Raw genomic sequence first — 20,773 nt, forward strand, 5'->3', positions numbered from 1 at the left:
AAACAAATACCACAGATTTTAAATAAAACCAGTCAATGCTACTTGAGTTCATTTGTGGGTATACTTTTCCCCCTTAAACCTATGGAAGTAGTCACTGCTTAGCTCAGGCTGCTGCAGCTACAGGCAGAGAGTGTGGAGGGCTGGAGTTGTCAGGGCACCAGAGATTCGGACGTGAGACAGAAGTGCGTGGGAGATGATGAGTCCCACAGCTCTGCAAGTCAAAAATAGCTAAATAAATGCCAGTTGTTTAATTTTCTCTTCCTGCACACAATATATAGACTGACTGTGGGCAGTGCTACTATCTGAAAAAAAGCGTTTGCAAGTGGCTGAGCTAGCTTTTATTGGGTAGGAAAGTGGGAGGCAGTGAGGAGGCAGCAGTAGAAATTGTGGATTTTCCATGCTTTGGAAAAAAGTCACATCAAATGTGTGTGTGAAAGCTGCTGGGTGATACAGTGCATAGTGCTGAGGCAACATTGTTCTGCTTTCTGAACTGACTGAAGAGCAGATTTGACATCTAGCAATGCCAGCCATGGAACATGGTGAGCAAATTTGGAACAAAAAAACACCCAGTGGGGGCAGGGGAAGAGGGAATACTGGTTACTCAGCATGGTCAGGATGAGGCTCTGGCTCAGTCAAAGACACATCTCTGTTCTTCTCTCAGGGAGAGTCTGACAGGGAATTGCTCTGTGGTGTAAGCACCACCCCTCCTTAGATGTTACTAATGGTGCAAGCCAGCTAATGAAAGACCAGTGTGTGCTGCAATTTTTGCTTGGGAAGTGCAAGGGCACAGAAAAGAAGAGGAAGAGGATATCTGTGGGGCTTTGTGGCAATGGTCACACTGGGGCAATGAGGTGCATAGGGTGGCAGAATTGCTCGCAGGACTGTCCTGCACTGCGCTGCTGGAGTTGAGCAGCCCTGAGACTTCCCCTGAGTGTGCCAACGCAAAAGATCTCCCACTGAGGTCTTGGAAGCCAGGAGAAGGTGAGTAGCCATGGAGCAGAGCTAAGGACAAGGACTCTTAAAGAATTGCTGCCAAAAGACAGTACAGTGGAAACCAATGCATGTAACACTGCTTAATTAGACAGTGCTTAATTATATATATTATACCTAAAAGTAGAGAACAATGAGTAGGAGTAGCCAATATGAGTTGGTTGCCTGCAAAGTAAAAAATTCCCTAGGTACTGTAGTTGGGTAAGAGAATTTCATCTTAGTTGTTTGTTTCTGCTTTTTCTTTTTTTGGAAACCTGAAAAGCTTCTCTGGTGAATTTGCATAGCCGTCAACTTGCTGAGGGTAATGCTACTAACTATGCTGCTGAGAGAAGTCCTCCCAAAAGACTAAAACCTGTGGGCTTTCTTTCTTTTCACATTACTGATTCATCGCTTGCTCTCCTCCCTCAAGACTTAGAGTACGTCACGACCTGACTGGAGGAGCTGCCTGTCATACTTCCAGTTAATCAATGACCTACTTTATCATTGCAGCTAAAGCACGGGCTCAAAGAGACACTTCCTGCGTCGAGTGAAGACCTGATCAATAACAGACATGAAGGACACGGCAGGGAACAGGATTGTGGGAGAGTGAATAATTTTTACCAAATGTCATTTCAGGGTACCTCCTCTTGCTAGTCTTGTCTATTTTAGGTACAACAGGATGTCATCATTCTGGCTATTCTTGCAAATACAGATGTACAGATTGTGGAAATATACTAAGCACTGAACTAGGAGACTTTCAAATAAATATTAGCACATCAGAATGAAATACAACAAATTTTATTTTCCTTCCATGACTTTTAATTATGTGCATCTTCTTTGAGATAATGGCAAGGACAATGCCATTCAGCTGGCCTCAGAAACCTAAGAGGAAGAGTGAGTTGAATTTTTTTTTTTTCTGCTGGACTAACAAAAGGCAACTTGTTTATGAAACTGTTTTGTAAGACTGTGATCACTTTTGGAAACAGACCTATTCATTAGTGTATTCTGTATCACAAACATGTAACTTAATTACAGAAAATACCACTTGTTACTTTATAAGCACCTCTGCTAAACTGCCAAGAATAGAAGAGAAATCAATTGGGTTCTACTTTGTCTCACATATCACTAAGGGCATTACTATTATGTATTTATTACTTATATTATGTATGTATGTATGTATGTATGTATGTATGTATGTATGATAGATAGATAGATAGATAGATAGATAGATAGATAGATAGATAGATAGATAGATAGATAGAGTGAATTATGCTTCTGAAACCTTTTTTAGCCAGTAGACTCAGTGGAAACTCACCAAAACCATAACCACCGCTGCACAGGCACAGCTGAAGAACAATTTGACAGAGCTTCTGTTGTCACTGTCAGAACAAGGGTTGAAAAGATCTTGAGTTTGAAATCTGGGCTGAGTTTGGATGTCTCGTAACTGAATAATGTATTAGGTCTCAGTTCATCTCACCTGGATGCAGGCAAATGTCTGAATTGATCAGAAGGGTAAAAAGTAACCCCAAAGTCTGCATAGGGTTAGTCACAAGAAATGGACTGAGTCAGTGCAACTAAGAAGATGCACTTCCTGAATTGTTTTTCCTAATATCATCTGTCTTTCTCCTAATATCCATATTTAGGCAGGATAACATGCAGTCCTGTCACAGGTGACAGAAAAATACAGGTAATACCTGTAAAGCAATCAAAAGTTTTGTATATTAAGACAAATGGCAATGGGCTAAGATCCTAAATGAGCATCTCAGTTTCAATTCCTTGCCAACAATGGGACATTTTGCAGAGTAATATTTCACAAAGAATGTATTGGTATGTAAGAAGTGTATGATTTTAAAATATCACATTTTAAGTGATATAACTGGAAAATGTAGGAGTACAGTAGTGGAGTGGTTAGAAGGGGTTGCTACTATGTTACAAAGATGACTGAGATTGTTCCAAAAGAGTGGCTCCTCTCAGAACTGTAAGCATGAAGTTGGACTAAAGAGTTAAAAGCAGATTAGAGTTAGCTACATGGCTCTCTGGTGTGACAGAAATGGATGTATTTTAACTGTTGTAGCTCAAAGGGCTCCAAAGATCACACAGGCCAAGGATGCTGATTATAATTCAATTTATAAGATAAGGCTATGCTGAAAGAAACCCTATTTATTTAGTTGCAAACTTAATAATTAGATACGGAAATTAGCAGCCATGGGTCACATAACACCATCATTTTGAGAATAACCTCATTGAAAGAGCTGATCTGAACTGAAAAACACAAGGAACTGCTGAACAGAACATAACAGATTTAAGAAATAAAATGATATTGAAATGACCACATTCCGGGGAAATTAAAATCTGCTCCCACACTCTCTTTGTTCAGACTCTCATAAGCTAAATCTCCCTGATTTTTCCTGGACATTTAAGATAGTTAAACTTCCATGTTGCCAGCCCTTCTTCGGTCACTGCTGCACAGAGCAGAGCAGAAGATGGCCTGCTTCATTCACCCTGGGTGTGGAAAGACTTGCAGGAATAGAATACACAGTTCCTTCCAAAGAAAGCAAATTTATTAGTTGTTTCCTTAGTTAAGTGCAACCTAGTGGGCCTTTTTGCTCCATTTTTACCGATCTTCAAACAACTGTCCTGTTCTGTGAATGAGGTGTTTTTCACTGAAATCATGCAACCACTTAAAAGTGATGTCTTGTTTCCTGTTTCTATTCCCTGTCTCAGTGAGACACAGACCCTGCAACCCCCTCTGAAGCCTTTCAGTCTGCTGTGGGTGTCCCTGGGTCTCAGCCTCCTGCCTCTTGCATTTCTTGCTCTTCAAATGATTCTCACCCCTACAAGCAGAAGAAGGACATGTGCCTGAAAAGTCCTGTATTAGCAACAAAACCTTCAAGTTTCTAACAGCTTCTAAAGTTAGAATATCCTGGGCACTCACTGGAAATGGAAGCCCCTCTGCATTTCTACAGCCAGTCCCTATGAGCACCCTAGGGAACTGAGACCCATGCCTCAGTGCACAAACAGGGATGGGGGAGGAACAGAACTGCTTTCTGCATTGCTGGTGGCTGGGGACAACATTGCTGAGCTTCCTCAGACCCAAACTGTTTTCCCTGCACCAAAAGCCTCCATGACCAGCTCAGAACAGGGATTGTGCAGCAGTGGGGAAAACATTCAGTCAGTGAGGAGCAGAAAGTGCTTCAGGGACTGTTGTTCACATGCTTGGGGTATCTCACACTACTTGCTAGTGCTTTTCTGGACCATGACATCCAGAATCCCACACCAGAGATATGGCCATAACTGACCTAGTTCAAGCTGAAAACCCATCAAAAATTTAGCAAAGACATCACCTTTTCTTGGTGCTTATGTCAGATTCTGCATGAGCCAAGGGCTGAATCTCCACCATGAGGATTTGCCTCCATTTTCCATGGCAGTGATGTTTGCAATGATTTGGCAATGATGTTGCCAAATGATTACTTGGATTCACAAAAAGCTGCTGAGTTACTCTGTTGTAATGTTAAGCAAAAAGATCCACTGGAAATGCACCAATAAAAATTACAACAAAGGACAATTTCTTTCTTCTCTTATTCACACAAAGAATGTCTTAAAAGGTGAACTGCTGACTGAGGCACCACTCCAGCTGGGATGAGGATAATTTGGGGTTGGTAGCTGTAATAGCTTCTAAGAGAAATTATTTTGATGCCAGTAGTGCAGCTCTAACTGATTTTCATCTGCACTTTTATTCAAGCAATTACAAAATAACGTAGTCTCTGGTATGTGAAAGCATCCAAAGCTGGGACAGGAGTTAGGAACTTAACAAGTCAAGGTACCTAGCATTTGGATAAAATCCAAAGGTCCCAGGATTAGAAATGTTAAGTTCTTGTCTTACCTATAACTGGCACAGTGGCCTGCCACAGAGCCCACCATGCATTTGAGTCACTCCAGAGCCTGGGAGGCAGCTCTACCTCATGCCCAGGTCTTCCCAGCACTGCCAACACTTTTACAGAAGTGCCAGAAGTAGGACTGCTGCAGCCATTTCCCAGTGATGTATCTCACCAAAAAGAGTAGGGTTGCAATGAGGGAAATCTTTTGCTGTTGACAGGATTTAGTGATTCAAGACTAGATCTAACATTTGAGATGAGACTCCCAGTGTCTCAGAAAGGCTGAAAAATCTGATTACAGATGAGGTGAAATGGGAAAAGATTTTGAATAGCTTTGCAGATGTCAGGAATGTTTTGTTGACCAGAAAGAGCTACTTCAGCCATCCACAATTCCATAAAGGATAGTAACTTAAAAGGAGGAAAAATAGGTTATAAGGAAAGCATAAACAAATTGTCATTCAGGAAGATTCTTTTGTCAGTAAACATTTCTGGAGAGATATTTGTCTCTAATAAACAGAAGATCTTGGAATACCCTTACACTATTTCATAAAATGTGCATTCACTTATTTATAGCATAACAGAAGCACAGAATGGTTTGGTTGGAAGGGGCCTTAAAGATCACCTTTCTCCAATCTCCCTGCCAGGGGCAGGGACACCTATTACACCAGGCTGCTCAAAGTCCCCTCCAACCTTAAATACTTCCAGGGATGGGGCATCCACAGCTTCTCTGTGCAGGGTGTTCCAGTGCCTCACCATTGTCACAGTAAAGAATATCTTCTTAAATATAGACTATCTAATCTGAACTTTCCCTCTGTCAGTTTAAAGCCATTTTTGCTCAGTCTATCACTACCTGCCTATGGAAAAAACCCTTCCCAAAAATCTCTTGTAGCCTCCTTTTGGTAGTAGAAGGTGCTATAAGGTTTTCCTGGAGCCTTTTCTTCTCCAGGCTGAACAACCCCAGCTCTCTCAACCTGTCTTCATAGGAGAGGTGCTCCAATATTGAGAAATTTTACTGTGTTATAGAGTACTTATTTGTACAAGCATCGTACTTGCATTATGCAAAATTTTCAGCTAAACACATTGGGTTTTGCAGAGCATTTAAAATATGTGAATGTAGGTGAGCTGGAAATGAAGACCATTTGGTGTTAGTTATATCCTATGTTCTTTCTCTACATATTTTAGTCATGTAATATACATGTAAAAGAATAAAATTAACTGTCATTGTTTTCCTTAGGACAAGGAAGTCCTCTTTCCAGCAGCTCTCAATCTGGCCCTGCAGCTTTGGCTGTCTGCCAGACAAGTTAGTGCTGGTATCATGTAGGCTAATGCAACTCTTGAATCACTCGACTATATTTAGATGCTTGTCTCAGAATTGTCTCCAAACATTTAAATAGACCTTACAAAGATGCTTTACAGGTTTTGTGGGGTTTTGTTTTTTAAATCAGGCACACGTTTTAATTTGGCTTTTAAAATTTCCTCAGTAAAATTGAATTAATATTCATAGTTACTCATTCAAAAAAAAAATTCTAAACAATGTTTTCCTAGCATGGTGCGCATTCAGCAATGTAGATGTTTGAGTGCCTGGATGCAGGAGCAACATGCAGAGCCACTGGTTCTGGCAGCCCCCAGAAGAAACACACAGCAAAATCTGTGCAACTCAGTATTATATAATCCCAAACACAATGGCTGTGGAGGTATTGTCTCTTCAGGGCACACACCCAGATCTACTCATTTGGAAAGGGACTTCAGACCTGAGGGAAATCAAAGGCACCCATCTGTGTTATCTTCTCTCTATCCTTTCCTTCCTCAAAGTGAAGGATGTTTGGGAAGTAGGAAGAGGCCAGCAAAGCAGGTTTGCAGGTCTCACCACCTTTTTCAGTGACCCCACACTTGGTGTTTGAGCTGCCTTTCTGAGTAGTTGATGGTATGGTTGTGTTATGGTTGTGTTATTTGTTATGTGATGAGCTATAACTATGGACAAGTCAGCCATGAGAGGTGGATCCCAGGCAGAAATGTCCCGATTCACTTTTAGGTGGCAGTCAGGTCCAGTGACAAATCTGACAAGCAGAGATTGAAGCTTGATTGGCACAACCCACTCACTGTTGAGAAACTATAGGCTCACAGAAAGTCCAAAAGACTCACGTGAAACACTAGGGAAAAGATATGACTCCAAGGCATTTCTGAACCTCTGGGAAGAAAATCCCATTTTCTGAGCTGAACCCCACACCAGTGATTTTTCTTTAAAGGATATTGAGAGAAAGCTGTCCAACAGAGGGTAAGCTCATGGATGTTTTGGAGTTCATTATGCACAGTAAATATTGGTATCTGATTATCAGTGTATAGAAACTTCCCTGCTGCAGAGCTTCAGAAACTGAAAGCAAAGGCTATAACTGGTGTGTTTGAGAAACACCACAGAGAAGAATTGGGTAAGCAACCAGTCGAACAAGATTTATGAGAATACATATGAACACTTCAGTTGTAAACAGCTGAGACAAACAACCCCACAGTTTAATTAGTGTCGGGGATGTACAGTCCCTGCTGCCATACTGAAGAAAATGATGTGTTTGTGTGAGAAGCAGAAAGTTTGGAGTGAGCTGGAGACTGTGTTGACCTCCTCACACTCCATACATCACTTGGGATGGTAACAGCTGACTCCACTCATGTTTTGTCTTCTTACAATGGATGGTTAATATTCACTCAGTAACTGTGGCAGCTAAGTTTGGTTTATTCTATATAATTAACGAGTTTGTTCCAGAAATACATACTGCAGCATCCTTTACATTTTTCTCTGAAGCATCTGATATTGGCCAGGGTCAGATCCTAGATTATTTTGGACCAGCTTGGAAATTCTTCCTTGTTTTATTAAACAAAGTCATAACATTTTCCTTGCATATGGCAAATAGCCACATTTGAAGCTTAGAAAACAGTATGCTAGCAGCATCTACTCCAAAAGAATCTGAACAATCTGGATCATACAATTCTACATATACATACAGATGTTTATGTTCATAAATATATGACTATATATTAAAAAAATATATGTACATAAATATATATATCTACAGGAAACAGTGTCTGAAATCCTGCATGAGATCCCTAAGGAAAAGCATAGAAATTGTCTTGTGCAGAACTCACTCCATAGCAACAGAAGGAAGGAGAATTTTGACAAACTGCTGCAAAACCAGGGTTCCCATTAGTAGCTCCCATGCACAGCATCTCCCCTGCATCAGGCCTCAGCTGAGGGTATGCAGCACTCCACACAGCAGCACTCCTAAGTGGGTGCCTTAGAGTTGAGAAGGACTGAATTTGCACCAGAAGACAGAAGTGTTCATTCACAGCCAGAAGAAATGGAAAGTTTGCAATGAAAGTCATCCAGTGGAAGATGGGGAAACAAGGAACTGCTGAGTCCAAAAGGACAAAACTAAGCCCAGAGCTGTCTGAGAAACTGATGTCTCAAATCTGCTGATGTCCATCAGTGCAACACCTGGGTTTCTTGGGTACTGACAAGATCTCAGTGATGTGGCACTCAGTTCAGGGAAAGGGAGGTGAAATAGGCTGCTCAGGATAAAGCACTGAGTTTGACAGTGAACAGAGCATTCAGGCACCTTGTGTGAAAACAGCCAGACTTCAAAGACTATCACAGACATTGGCTGTCTCTGTTTAACTCTATCAATTCTTTATTACATAATTCACTATCTTCCTCCTTTCGGGAAGGGAGGACATTTAGCTAGCTATAGTTGAATGTGAACTTGCACCTAATTTTGAAAAAATATGTTATTAAAAAGTGTAATTTCAGTTTGGATCTGAATTTTACTTCTGATCACTTTAGCATTTAAAATTATTTATCTGGAAGAAAGTCCTTCACAATTGGGAATGTTTACTTGTGCATCTAAATTTAAAAGTAAAACTGATGTGAACCCATAGTCTATGTATACACCACACAATTACGCTTTCAGAGAGATGTAGACTTTCATTTCCCCATGTGGTCTGTGCCCAAGACTACAGCAAAATATTTTCCACATGCCAGAATTAAATTGTCAACCTTAATAGTAATTTCACCAGCAAAATGATTACATTGTCCAATGTCCAATGTCATTCATGGTTAATTTCTACCACGATAGTCTATCTCAGATTAAAGTTGATTACCTCTAGCTTTTTCAACAAAGGGGAAAAAAACCCATGCTTAGATAATACTGCAATCTGAATGCTTGCTGAAGCACAGTAATTTTTTGTTCTTCCTGTAAAGTCCATCTCTTTCAGTATCATAAATATCCTTATAGCATGGTTTGAGATTATCTGTATCAGCCAAAGTCACTATTGAAATTAGCCTTTATTCAGTTAGTGTCAGGGGGCATTCAATTCTAATTTTAATACCCTTCATCTCTATGCCTCAGAGTCAGACAAAGGAGTCCAAAGAATGACCTAAAAATCCTTATTTCAGAGGTGAGAAGGATTCCTGCTGAGCAGGAACTGGAGGGACTACTGTAGGTGTTGTTTGGTGACCTTTCACAAAGTCAGCAGTAGAAGGCATAGAATTGCACTGCTGATGATTGGAGACAGGCATATTACTCTAATTAAGCTGCTTTGCTGGCAGTAGCCCAAAGTTAAGAGGGCATAAAGTTGGAATTCCTGCAAAGCAAGGTAGAAATGAAACAAAAAATCCTTTATGATATACTTTCCTTTAAGAACAATTACAATTAACTAAAGATGAGAGCAAGAGACTAGAGACTAGACATATTCTTTAAATTTGAGTACATTTCCTTACAGTATTTTTTCTCCTGAACTTCATTCTCTGCCACTCATAAGCCAGGAAACAGTGATCTCCTCATAGACCTTTCTTAGTATCGGTTTCCAGGGAGTGGCTCAGCCTATGAGCTACTATTCCACTCCGTGCTGCCATTTGCTGTCCTTTCCTTGAAGATTAGTCAAAACACCTGCCCTAGCAGTTTGAATTACCTGACTTTGGAAGATACTGCTGTGTACACAGCATCAAGTTCCCCCTTTGGAGAGCACATTGAGAATGAACAACTCAATATCTCACTTGCAGAATGTGATGCACAGGCCAGTTATTGTCGGTGAAGAGATCTCACAATTTTTCTTTTCAATGGCAGAGTGTTTTAAGGGAAGATTGAAAGAGATGAATGGTCCTTACAATCTGCAAAGTAGTGGCCTGTTCTCAGCAGAAGTGTGATATGAAAAGAAGTGGAAGTCACAAGTGGGAGAAGATGACAAAAGAAGTAGGCAGCAGAAAATGCACGGAACAGATCAGGACTGACTCATACAGCTTTTCAAGTCTGTGTATTTCTTTGGAGGACTACTAGAAATCTACTTGCCTCATGGTCAATTGCTGCACACAGCCTTGCTTTCCAGTTTTCTGCCATTCTGTAGGCATAAACCTCCTTCCTCATATGCAAGCTCTATAGAACAAGCTGGGAATGTGAGGAGAAGGAAAAGGGTATTTCCTGATCTGCAGGAAACTGGAATTGACCACTCCATCCTTGTACTTCTCTATCCTTTAACTGTATTGATGTCAGTGTTCTCCTCACCTTTCCAATATTTCTTTGCTATTGAGAATGAAGTCCCTAGAGCATCCAGAGCTGGCTGGATCGATATAAAAGAAGCAGGGAAAGGATAATCCTCTGCATTTTAGAGCCTTTCAGGGACAACTACTCACCAAACACATGCTGGAAAACCAGATATCTTAGATGCCTCTATGATATCACATGGAGTAAGTGTGGGTAGAGTTCAGGACTTAGGTAGCTAAAAGCAAAAAGAACTTTCAGCAGAGCACTTGGACTAAACTTTTTACAGCCTGGAAACTTTGACATCTGCAGAATGCAATGCTTAGTTATTCAGCCTCTGTTTACATCTCCTTCAGATCAAGCCATCTGCTACACTTCAGCTGTTGTGTTTTGATGCCAACCTCTCTGTAAGCAGGCTTGCATTGATTAGATTCCATCTAGCAGTGGAGCTGCTTCTCTGAGAAAGACTAGCTCAGTAGTGCCTTTTTTACTTCAGCTTGGACAAGAGAATATTGCTTTCTCATCGGAATCAAACTGACATATCACACATCTACGAGTTGCCCACATCCATTCTTGCAAGTCCATTCATTCACCAGAAATTCCTATGATGTTACTTCACATTGCACTGCTGCAAAGGAGGAAAGCAGACCTATCCCATATGTGAATGGAAATCACAGATTTAGCAGTTAGATGTTCACTTTCTTGTACTTTTCACTGGCAGCTATTACATCCTAAGCAAAAGGAACTGTTTGATATATTAAGAGTGGGTCATTTTTAGAGGCTGAGCTGGCTGAGATGCAAAGATTTATTTACACCTTTTTTTTTTCCTCTGCTTTTATACTATTTCTTGCTCTGCTTTTTTACTTTTTGTTATCCTTAAATCTTGGATAGTAGAGGAACCATTCAGTAAGCTACTAAATCATAGCCATGCAATGGAGTCTGAGTGGGAAGAGAAAGGATAGAAAACCCAAAAAATCCTGAGAGAAGTATAATAGGTATAGATCAGTGGGAGTGAAAATTTTGTCATCCTAAGACAGTAATGATGCCTTCAGAAAGTAATTTTTAAGGTGAGGTTCTGAGTTTCTCACTGCATACCTAGAAACTGTTATTCTTTCATATAGTCAGAAATATCCTGCAATTGTTTCTGCCCGAGCAAAAGGAAAAGTAGGTATTGGAAGACTAGAAATGTGTCTAGTTTTATTTTCACATTTTATCTGCCTTCACCCTTCATATCCCATTTCATACCTTTTCCAACCATCATACTTTGTGGAAGGGGCTGTGCCTTCTAAGGACAGCATTTAGGACACTTGAGCACACTGGTAACATCAGCAATCAATAATAATTCTATCCCTGAGCAGTCAATCAGCAAAGTACATCCTGCAGCTCAGCCATAGTAGACATAGGATCTGAATTCTGAAAATGTTTCCACAAAGTTGTTTTACATAAATTAGTCAGAAGGTCCATGTTCTGAAGTGCAGCACATACATATGAGCTTTTAGGATTAAGGCCCAGGAGCAACATAAATTTTTCATAGAAGGAGAAGGACAAAAAGATGTATTCAGGCAATTTCCTTTACAAGAAAACCCCAGGAATTATAATGCGTATTTTAAACATTGTGATTGGAATCTAGGCTTTTGTTATAAAGCAAATATAGTTCAATATGCACGTCTTCCTCCATCTGCCAAAAGCTTGTTAGATGTACCAATCAATCAAACTTGCTGTTAAACATACAATGGGTAATACCCACTTGTTCCCAAGTAAATTCACCAGATTCTGAAAATACAGTTTTTATTAGGTGGAGACTGAAACCCATGGCATTAATTTGGGGATTTGTAGTAATGCTCAGTGATTCTCGGTGAGTACAGAACTTAACCCTCCAGCATCCTGGGTGGCAGTCTCTTCTCATCGATTCCCTCAGGAATTATTGTTCAAGTCAGAAGTCCCACATGCTGCCTCTGTATTATTTCCCTCAACTGTTCCATCACAGCTCATGCTAAATTATTATTTTTCAGCATGGCACTATTTCCAGAAATATCCAGTGTTGTCTAAGGAATCTTTATTTAAATTGGGCTTTTTCAGCTCAGGGTATGCCAGGCAAAATTTGCCCCTGTTCATCTGCAGTGACAAGTTCTGGCCATCTCTTGTTGCAACGCCACATGCAGACAGGAAGCTCCTTTCACAGTAATTTGAGATCTCTGCAATTGCACCTATGAGAAGGCAACATTTTTGGGGGAGAGGTGATATACCTTACCAAATCAAGCAGACCAGTTTTTGGTCCCACAGGGTCTGATCCCAGAAGTCTCATACAGATAGAATAAATTTTGTGCTAAGCATAGATTAAGCTATATCAATGTCACATAACAGGACGGGCACACAGAAATTTGAACATTTCTTGCAGACTCCTACAGCTTAAAAACAAAACAAAACAAAACAAAACAAAACAAAACAAAAAACCTAATAATTTTTAATGCGTAATACCCTAGATTTCATCTACATGGAGGAGACATTTAAGAGTTTCAAAACACAAGATATTTTGAACTGAATATGTGCTTATGATGCTACCCATCTTTCAGAGTAAAACCTTTTTCCTAGATGTGTGTTTCACATCATTCATAGGTACACAGATGAGGTTTTGCTAATGATGAATCAGCTACTCAAGGCAGAGCATAGTTTTGGCATAGGATACCCAGGTTCTTTGGTCCTGCAATGAGAATAATTTTATTTAATCTCCTACAACACTTGAATTAAGTATAATCAGATTCTTTCCTGTGGTTTATAAAATGATAGCCGATGCAAATGATATTATCTCAGTTTCTTCCTATCATTCACTGATATTTTCAGTTTCTTTCTACAGTTCATTGATACAGATCAGTGAGGTATTCATTGATGACTTCTCCCAAACTATATAGAAATGCTATGGAGAGCTTCCTACAGAAAAATATTTATTTACAACTTTGTTGAGAAAATCCTCTCAGAGAGTAGGATTTTGAGGACATCTGTGGAAAGTCAGAAAAGGAAACACCAAGGAAGGCTTTTTTTTCCTACAGACTGCTTCTGCTAATCATAGTCCAGAATTTCTTTGCAATGAATCTTCCAGTCTGGAAGACTGTGTGGATATGCAAAGGTCAGGACAGCAAGGGGAAGGTCTGAGGTGTGTTTCTTACCAAGTTTATGACCAGAGAAGAATAATAACATTGGTCTAGGCCTTTCACCTTTAGATGTTGTATGACCTCTGACTTCTACACTTTCAAGAGGCTCTAGTGGGGTGATGGAAAAGCAAGTTTTCCTCCTTTAGAGTGGTGATAGATAGAAGTGTGCAGGGACTCAGGACTCCCTCTATTTACAACTTCTGGAAAAATAAATATTCTGCATTCTCACCCTTACTTTGTACTGACCTTCTCAATTCATGTGTTAAGACAAAGATCCAGAGCCTACACCAACAGGAGAAGAGGCCTGTAAATCTCATGTATACAAATTTGTGAAGCAGATTTCAGAGTGGTCCATGGTTTCTACGGCAGACCAAAAAAGTATAATTCTGGCTATTTTTGAGCAAGTATTCCCTGACTACAAGTCTATTGAAAAAAGCCTGCAAAAAAATACTGCCTTTAAATGTCTGTGCTTAGACAAAAAAGAGCCATTTTGCCAAAATGAAAATGAAAATCATTGGCCAAATTAGCATCGTATGATCTTAGCTTTAAAATGACCCTCATGTTGTATAAACAAGATTACATAAGGGTTCAGAGGTATGTGAAGCAGTTCAGTAGTGCCATCTTGAGGGGAGCTCCTTGATGTTATATATAATTCCAGGTCTCAGATCATCAGCATTTGCCTGTGTTTTATTAGTTGGAAATAAGTTAATGAACTACCTCAGAAGGATGAAGTATAGTAGATTCAGAAATGCATTAAAACATGCCCTTATTAGCAAAAGAGAAATCAAAGCCAGGACTAATGCATTTCTATTGCTGCAGAAAATTATAGTCTGGGAAATAGAATTGTAATGTTTTCCACTTTTAGCTATTTATTGCAAAGCCACTTAGTAATATGAATAAAGCCTGGCAAAACATTAACACTAATTTAGACCATAAATACCTTTGTGTCAGGAGGGAACCAGTGGAAGCAAAGAGTTGATGCCAGAGTTTCACAGAATTCTTTTTATTTTTTTAAATCCTTATTTTCATCTGGGATGCAGACCAGGATCTGTTTATTCTAGTCTGACTTTCAGTAGAGTTATAACCATACATCGGAAATCTGATTGATTAATTTATGAAGTGGCAAATGGTCAGAATTATAAAAGAGGATGCTTACAATTACGATCTGCTTTGTTTTCCATCCATTCTTATCTTCCCCATCACATTGGTCTGGAAGTGCCATGGACCATCTGGTAGCATAAAATCAGTAAATGTCAAAAGTGGTTTTCATTTTTCAGATCTGTCAGTTGGTGACAAGTAGGGCAGTTTAGAGATCATGCAGACTTTTCTTTTTCTTTTACTTGTGAGGGATCTGTTCTTATCCATAAACATTTTGCATTTCCTGATCAAAGTCAGAAATAGCAGCAAATTATGGAATTTCTTCCCTCCCTCCCCCATTTCCTTCTTTTAGCAAGAGCAGATTTCCACTACAAAAACAATGCACCATCTTTTAGAGCTTAGATGCTGATGACTTTGTTACTTGACATGCACAATCACCAGAGCTGACGTATGATTTATTGATTATCTGTGAAAGGACAGACAACTGTGAACTTTGATGCTTCTGTAAATATCACCATCACTCCAGTGTGAACGCATGCAGTGTGTGATCTCACAGCCACACACAATTCCTCTGGGAGCTCCGTGTGGAACTAAACACAGAAATTCAAGTCACCTCTTCACAAGATCCAAGCACATTCAATTATTGCTGAGTTTACCAGGATCAAGGGAATTTAGGGCCTTTAGAAAACTCTGCCAAGTTCAAGACTGTCATTGGAAGAAGCAGGAAGGCAGAGGGAAAGAAGACAGCTTCCCTTCAAGGAAAAAATTAAAAGGAGAAGTGAACATCCCCTTGAATGTAAGAGTAGATGACTTCAGAAATATCTGATTTCCTGGTATACTAGTGTGATATTAATTTCACAAAAGAGGCTCTTTGAATAAAAAATAAAACTTGTAAATGTCATCATATTGTACTGATAAGACACCATGCTGTGACTTTTTGGTATTTTGTAATTCTTTCAGAGTTGGCAGAGTACTCAGTCCCTGTATGATACCAAATGCAATGATGTTTCACCCACATTCTGGTGTTAAGTATGTAAAATACTGACTTTGAATAGCGTGGCCAGCAGGACCAGGGCAACGGTTGTCCCTCTGTACACAGCACTGATGAGGCCACAGCTCAAATGCTGTGTTCAGTTTTGGGCCTCCCTGTGGCAAGCACATTTCTCTCACTCTCAGGATTTTTCATAGAGGTACACAGAGAGAAATGAAAGAGAAAACAATTTCTATTTCTGTTCCTTGTTTTTCCTATGTAGAATATGTTTGGAGAATTGTTTACCTGGGTTGATTGCTTGATTAGATTCTAGTGAGGATTGTTTGAGCCTAATAGCCAATCCAATCCACCTCTATCTGGACTCTCCGGAGAGGGTCACGAGTTGTGTTAAAGTTAGAGAAAGTCATATGTAGTTTTAGTATCTTCCTTTTTATATTGTATATTAATTTATTTTAGCACAGTTATAATAAAGAAATCATTCAGCCTTCTGAATTGAGTCAAACATTGTCATTTCTTCCCATTAGTTTCACCTGCATTTACAATATCTCCCCACTACAAGAAGCACACAGAGGTGCTAGAGTGAGACCAGGGAAGGGTGATGGAGCTGCTGAAGGGTTTGGAGCACAGGTCCTGTGAGGAGTGGCTGAAGAAGCTGGAGTTGTTTAGCCTGGAGAAAAGGAGGCTCAGGGGTGATCTTGTCACTCTCTGCTGAAAGGAGGCAGTGGGAGTCACCCTCTTCCACCAGGCAACCAGAGACAGGACAAGAGGACAGCAATTTCTTAACAGAAAGGGTCATTAAGCATTGGAATGGACTGCCCAAGGCAGGCAGGGGTGGAGTTGCCATCCCTGGATTTGTTCAAGAAATGACTGGAGATGGTAGTTAGATCGCTATGGTGTAGTTGGCATCGTGGTGATAGGTCAAAGGTTGGACTCAATAATCTTAGAGGTCTTTTCCAGTTGAAATGATTCTGTGATTCTGCAAGCAAGCTGAGAATCAGCTGAAAATAACAAATACAGAGAAAACAATTGTTCATAAATATCCTTGAATAAATTACTGAAAAACTGCTGAAGAAGAATACTTTTCTATTTATCCTCTGGAAGTCTAATTTCCTTGAAAGATATGCAGAAAATATGTATTTTTGCTTAAATGGGAATGATATATTGACTGAGTAGGCCCAGGGTACCAGTACATGCCTTTCTTCTTTTTTTTTCTTTTTTTTTTTTTCCTAAATTTTTCTTTTTTCTCATGTCTTACATCTTTTTTGCTCTTCACCCTGAGTCATAGTCCTAGGAATAAAATCAAATTCATAACCTCTAATCCACAGTCATTTATGAAGGTGAGAGCCTGTCTTCTGGCTTCATTGTCTTTTATACTGTATTGTTTGTCCTTCTAGTGTCTGAAATTAAATTTAAATATCAGTATTACTATAACAGTGTGAAACTGAAATTTAAATGAAAGAAATAAAAATGCTAGTGCTTATTAGAACTAGATACATTTTTCATTGAAAAGTGTTTTCCCCATTTCTGAATTTATTAATAACACTAAGTTCCTTACTGTGAAAGGGACAGTGAAAACTATCTAGGGCTATTTTTCTAAGTCCTTGGCAAGTGATGATCAGATAGATGTATCAAGTGATTACAAAATAAATAGGTAATAAAATTTTTGCTAGCTTTGAAGTAATGCTTGGCTCCTTTTTTTCCTGTTGAATTAAAAATTATTTCCATCAATACGGGATGCAGATAAACAATTACTCAGATTATGATGCAATGTTACTTTTTCACCTGGTCCTCGCTATAACTAAAAACTCTACCTAATCCTGCCCTGGGAAGAAGGTTTAATTATATACATACACAGAAAGGAGGATACTTAAGGGAAGGTTGTTTTGAAAATATGTGAAAATTTACATTTTTTACTTATCCTTTCCATAGCAATTACCACAAAAACCAAAGTTTGGACAGTGGAGAATGCACTGAGTGTGACAAAAACCCTTTTAAGAAAAATTCACAGAAGAAAGAAGGAATTTTTATTCCCTTTAGTGTTTTTATGGGTATTCCTCACTGCATTTCCCAGCGTATGCTATCCAAACAGACTGCTACAACATTGATATGGACAAAGTATTTATATCATCTTAGTTTTCTTTAGAATTTTCTTTCTGTTCTGTTTCCAAGTAACTGATTTGCCATTTGGCAGTTTAATTTAACTGTATTTCTTTACCTCACCATCTGAGTTAGTACGTGAAATTATTTTTATAAAGTATAAAGTACAAAGTCCCAGTTGCAAGGAATTCCCTTGATGCTTCTCTTGCCATTTATTTTTAATTTTAAATGTCCACCCTCAAAGGAATGGGGTGAAGGATGAACATGCCAATGTGTTGCCCTGACGTCCAGTCCATCACTCCTGAAAACTGAGAACCATCTGCTTCATAGTGCTAGTTGCTCCTACCAGAGCATTGTTTCCCAAAAGCAAATCCTGTTCACAGGTTTGCTGTTTCAAGCACAGTAGGTGTGCTATTGCATCAGTCAAATACAAATCTGAACAAAAATTAAGCTTGCACTGTATTCCTGGGAAAACCATTCTGCAGCAGTGAATAAGTATAGGAAAAACTTTTCTTGATTGATGTGTCCTACTGAATGTGAAGGTTTGCACTCTTCTTCTACAGGTTTCCTGTAGAATTTGAGGGACAGACCATGAGAAAAACAAGTCCCAGCCTTTTTTCAATTTTTACTTTAACTATCAGGACTTTCAACCCCCCTCAAAAAATCCTAATCCACAATAGATTGTAATTTCATTTTACTCATATATTTATGCTCCAATCAGAAATTCATACATGTGGTGGTGATAGCTATTTTGCTGGTATTTATGTATGACTTTCTCTTGCAGTGAAGAAGCTATTTCCTCTAGAAAGGATCCTATTCAAGCAAATTTACTGTGCCGGTACAGTGCTTTGCAGCCATCCAGAAAAGATTCTGAACAATGAGAGAAGGAAAGAAGAAAACTCATGAAAAAGAAAATACTGAGAGCCTATTTTAAAAGTACAGTATGATAAACACTCAGTTTTTCATGGTGAAATATAAAGATTTTAATAACTCAGAAAACTCCCTAGGATTTTATTGATATCTGACTATATCCACAACACATAAAGTTCAAGATTTCTTTTACCAAATGGCAAGATCCAAACAGGCATCATGGTTCACTGCAGGGAACAGTCTACAAGGCTTTACATAATTCTGAACAACAAAATTACACACGTTTAAATGAAGACTTAATTAGACATAATGTTTTAACTGTCTCCATGAAATACTGTATTTGATTTGCGATTGCATTTTAACATCAGTTATTTCTGACTCTACGTACATTAAAGCCTTATTCATTCATGACTGGTTGCAAACAATAATCTGATAAACATCAGCTTTAACCCCTTGCATGACAGCCTAAGAAAATAAGACCCCGATCTTGACTAAGGTCTTAGTAAGCTATAATAAGACAAAATGATACAAGTTTCTCCTATAATTTCTGTCAGAGGTCATCAATCTGCATTCAACAAAGCCATTATTGATATTTGATGCCGATGAGTTCCTAGTTCAGTGGCTGAAAAAAACCATATGACACATTAAGCCCATTCTTTTTTTTATGTGAGACCCATAATTAATAGGACCAAATTATTCTCCACAGATAATTAATTCTCATGTAATTCCCCAGGGTGACTGACATTTCATGTAAATACTTCTTTGGCTAGGAGAATGCAAAGAAAAAGGATTTACTGCTGAACATCGAGAGCTGCAACAGCACGTTTCTCTATTGTGGTACTCCCCCAGTCCCCTTGCAAATGGCCGGAGAAAGAGTATGTAATTTGAAAGGGGAAAGGGACTGACAATGCTAAAAGAACCCGAAGGACCAAAAGCCAAGATTATGGCAGTTTTGAAAGCATATCACAAAGTGTAATGTCTGTGTAACCCTCCTGTAGTGACATCTCAACACAGTCTTTTGGTGGTTTTAAGCAATATGGCTGTGCCAATCCTGTACAGTACAGCAGTGCTATCAAAGTGTTCAATCCCGTTCCGTCTTCCTCATCTTTGGAGGGGGCTCTTTACTAAGATGATGCAAGACTCCATTAATCAAACCCATAAAAATTTCAAAACTCACCTAAAATCCATATGAATCAGTTAAAACAGCCCAGTGCAGGAGCATAAGAGCACCAGAATTTGCCATAGAAATGGCCAGTGTGAGAAGGGGACAAGGGCTTCCCCTACTGCCAGCCACGACCTGGCTGCACAGCTCACCTCCTGCAGACCTGTCCACCAGAGTCTAACACCCACAGAACACCCTGACAACTTCATTTCCCAGCTAAAGAGAAAGAAAAGGAGGGCAAGGAGGACAAAAGCACTCACACGCTTTCTTGTCCCATCTAACTTCAGAAGCAGATGGCAGCACTTTGCACACACTCACAGAGCAGGCAGCTGTGCAATTAGGCAGATGCTTTTTCCACACAACATCTTGAAGCTGGAATCCTAAAAACTTCAGGAACATACCCTATGAGGAAGTTTGTATTGGCTACTCTTGCAGGCAGAGAGAAAGATACTTTGCCTCATCTCCTGGGGATAGACACCTCACACATTCAGACTCCTTTAGGACCAGAAGGACTTTAGGAAGGATTTGCACTGTTATGAAGGCAGCACATAAAAGCTGAGGATCCAAACCCATTTTAGCCTGTTCTGATGGAACAATGCTGACTGGTGACATCACTCAGTTTGTGTGCCTGCATGTCTGTCTCTCTCATTACCATTTTAATCACTTCCAATGACACTTGGACAAAGTACAGAAGTCTCAGGGATGTTAAGTTCCTCTGGCTATCAAGAAGAAACTGTGTGGGTATTGACCAAAGGAAGGGCTGGAATGAACTGACTGTTTGGATGAGGCCATGTGAAAGCTCAACCTCAATGTACAAGTGTAAAATCAAGGGTTTGCTCGTTCTACTTACCCCACATAAATATCATGTGGATAAGACTTGATAGATGCTGACTATATAAGGCTAACTGCAATATCAGTCATCTTTTCAGCTCTGGAGACCAAGTAGTTTAGTTCCCCTGTTCTTGGGAAAACAGGAGCAGAAGGTAATAAATTATAATATTTTGTATCTTTGCAGATACATATTCTTTCTTGTCCCATAA

General features: G+C 39.4%; 1 long non-coding RNA gene across 1 annotated transcript; it reads left to right on the forward strand.

The window, feature by feature from the left end:
* Nucleotides 1-402: 402 nt before the first annotated feature.
* Nucleotides 403-1,781, forward strand: LOC121469620 (uncharacterized). The gene is made up of 2 exons (XR_012055305.1): nucleotides 403-539; nucleotides 1,480-1,781. It is a non-coding gene; the product is annotated as an uncharacterized lncRNA (long non-coding RNA).
* The last annotated feature ends 18,992 nt before the right edge of the window (nucleotides 1,782-20,773 follow it).

This window comes from Taeniopygia guttata, chromosome 3, assembly GCF_048771995.1.
Source record: "Taeniopygia guttata chromosome 3, bTaeGut7.mat, whole genome shotgun sequence".
NCBI lineage: Eukaryota > Metazoa > Chordata > Aves > Passeriformes > Estrildidae > Taeniopygia > Taeniopygia guttata.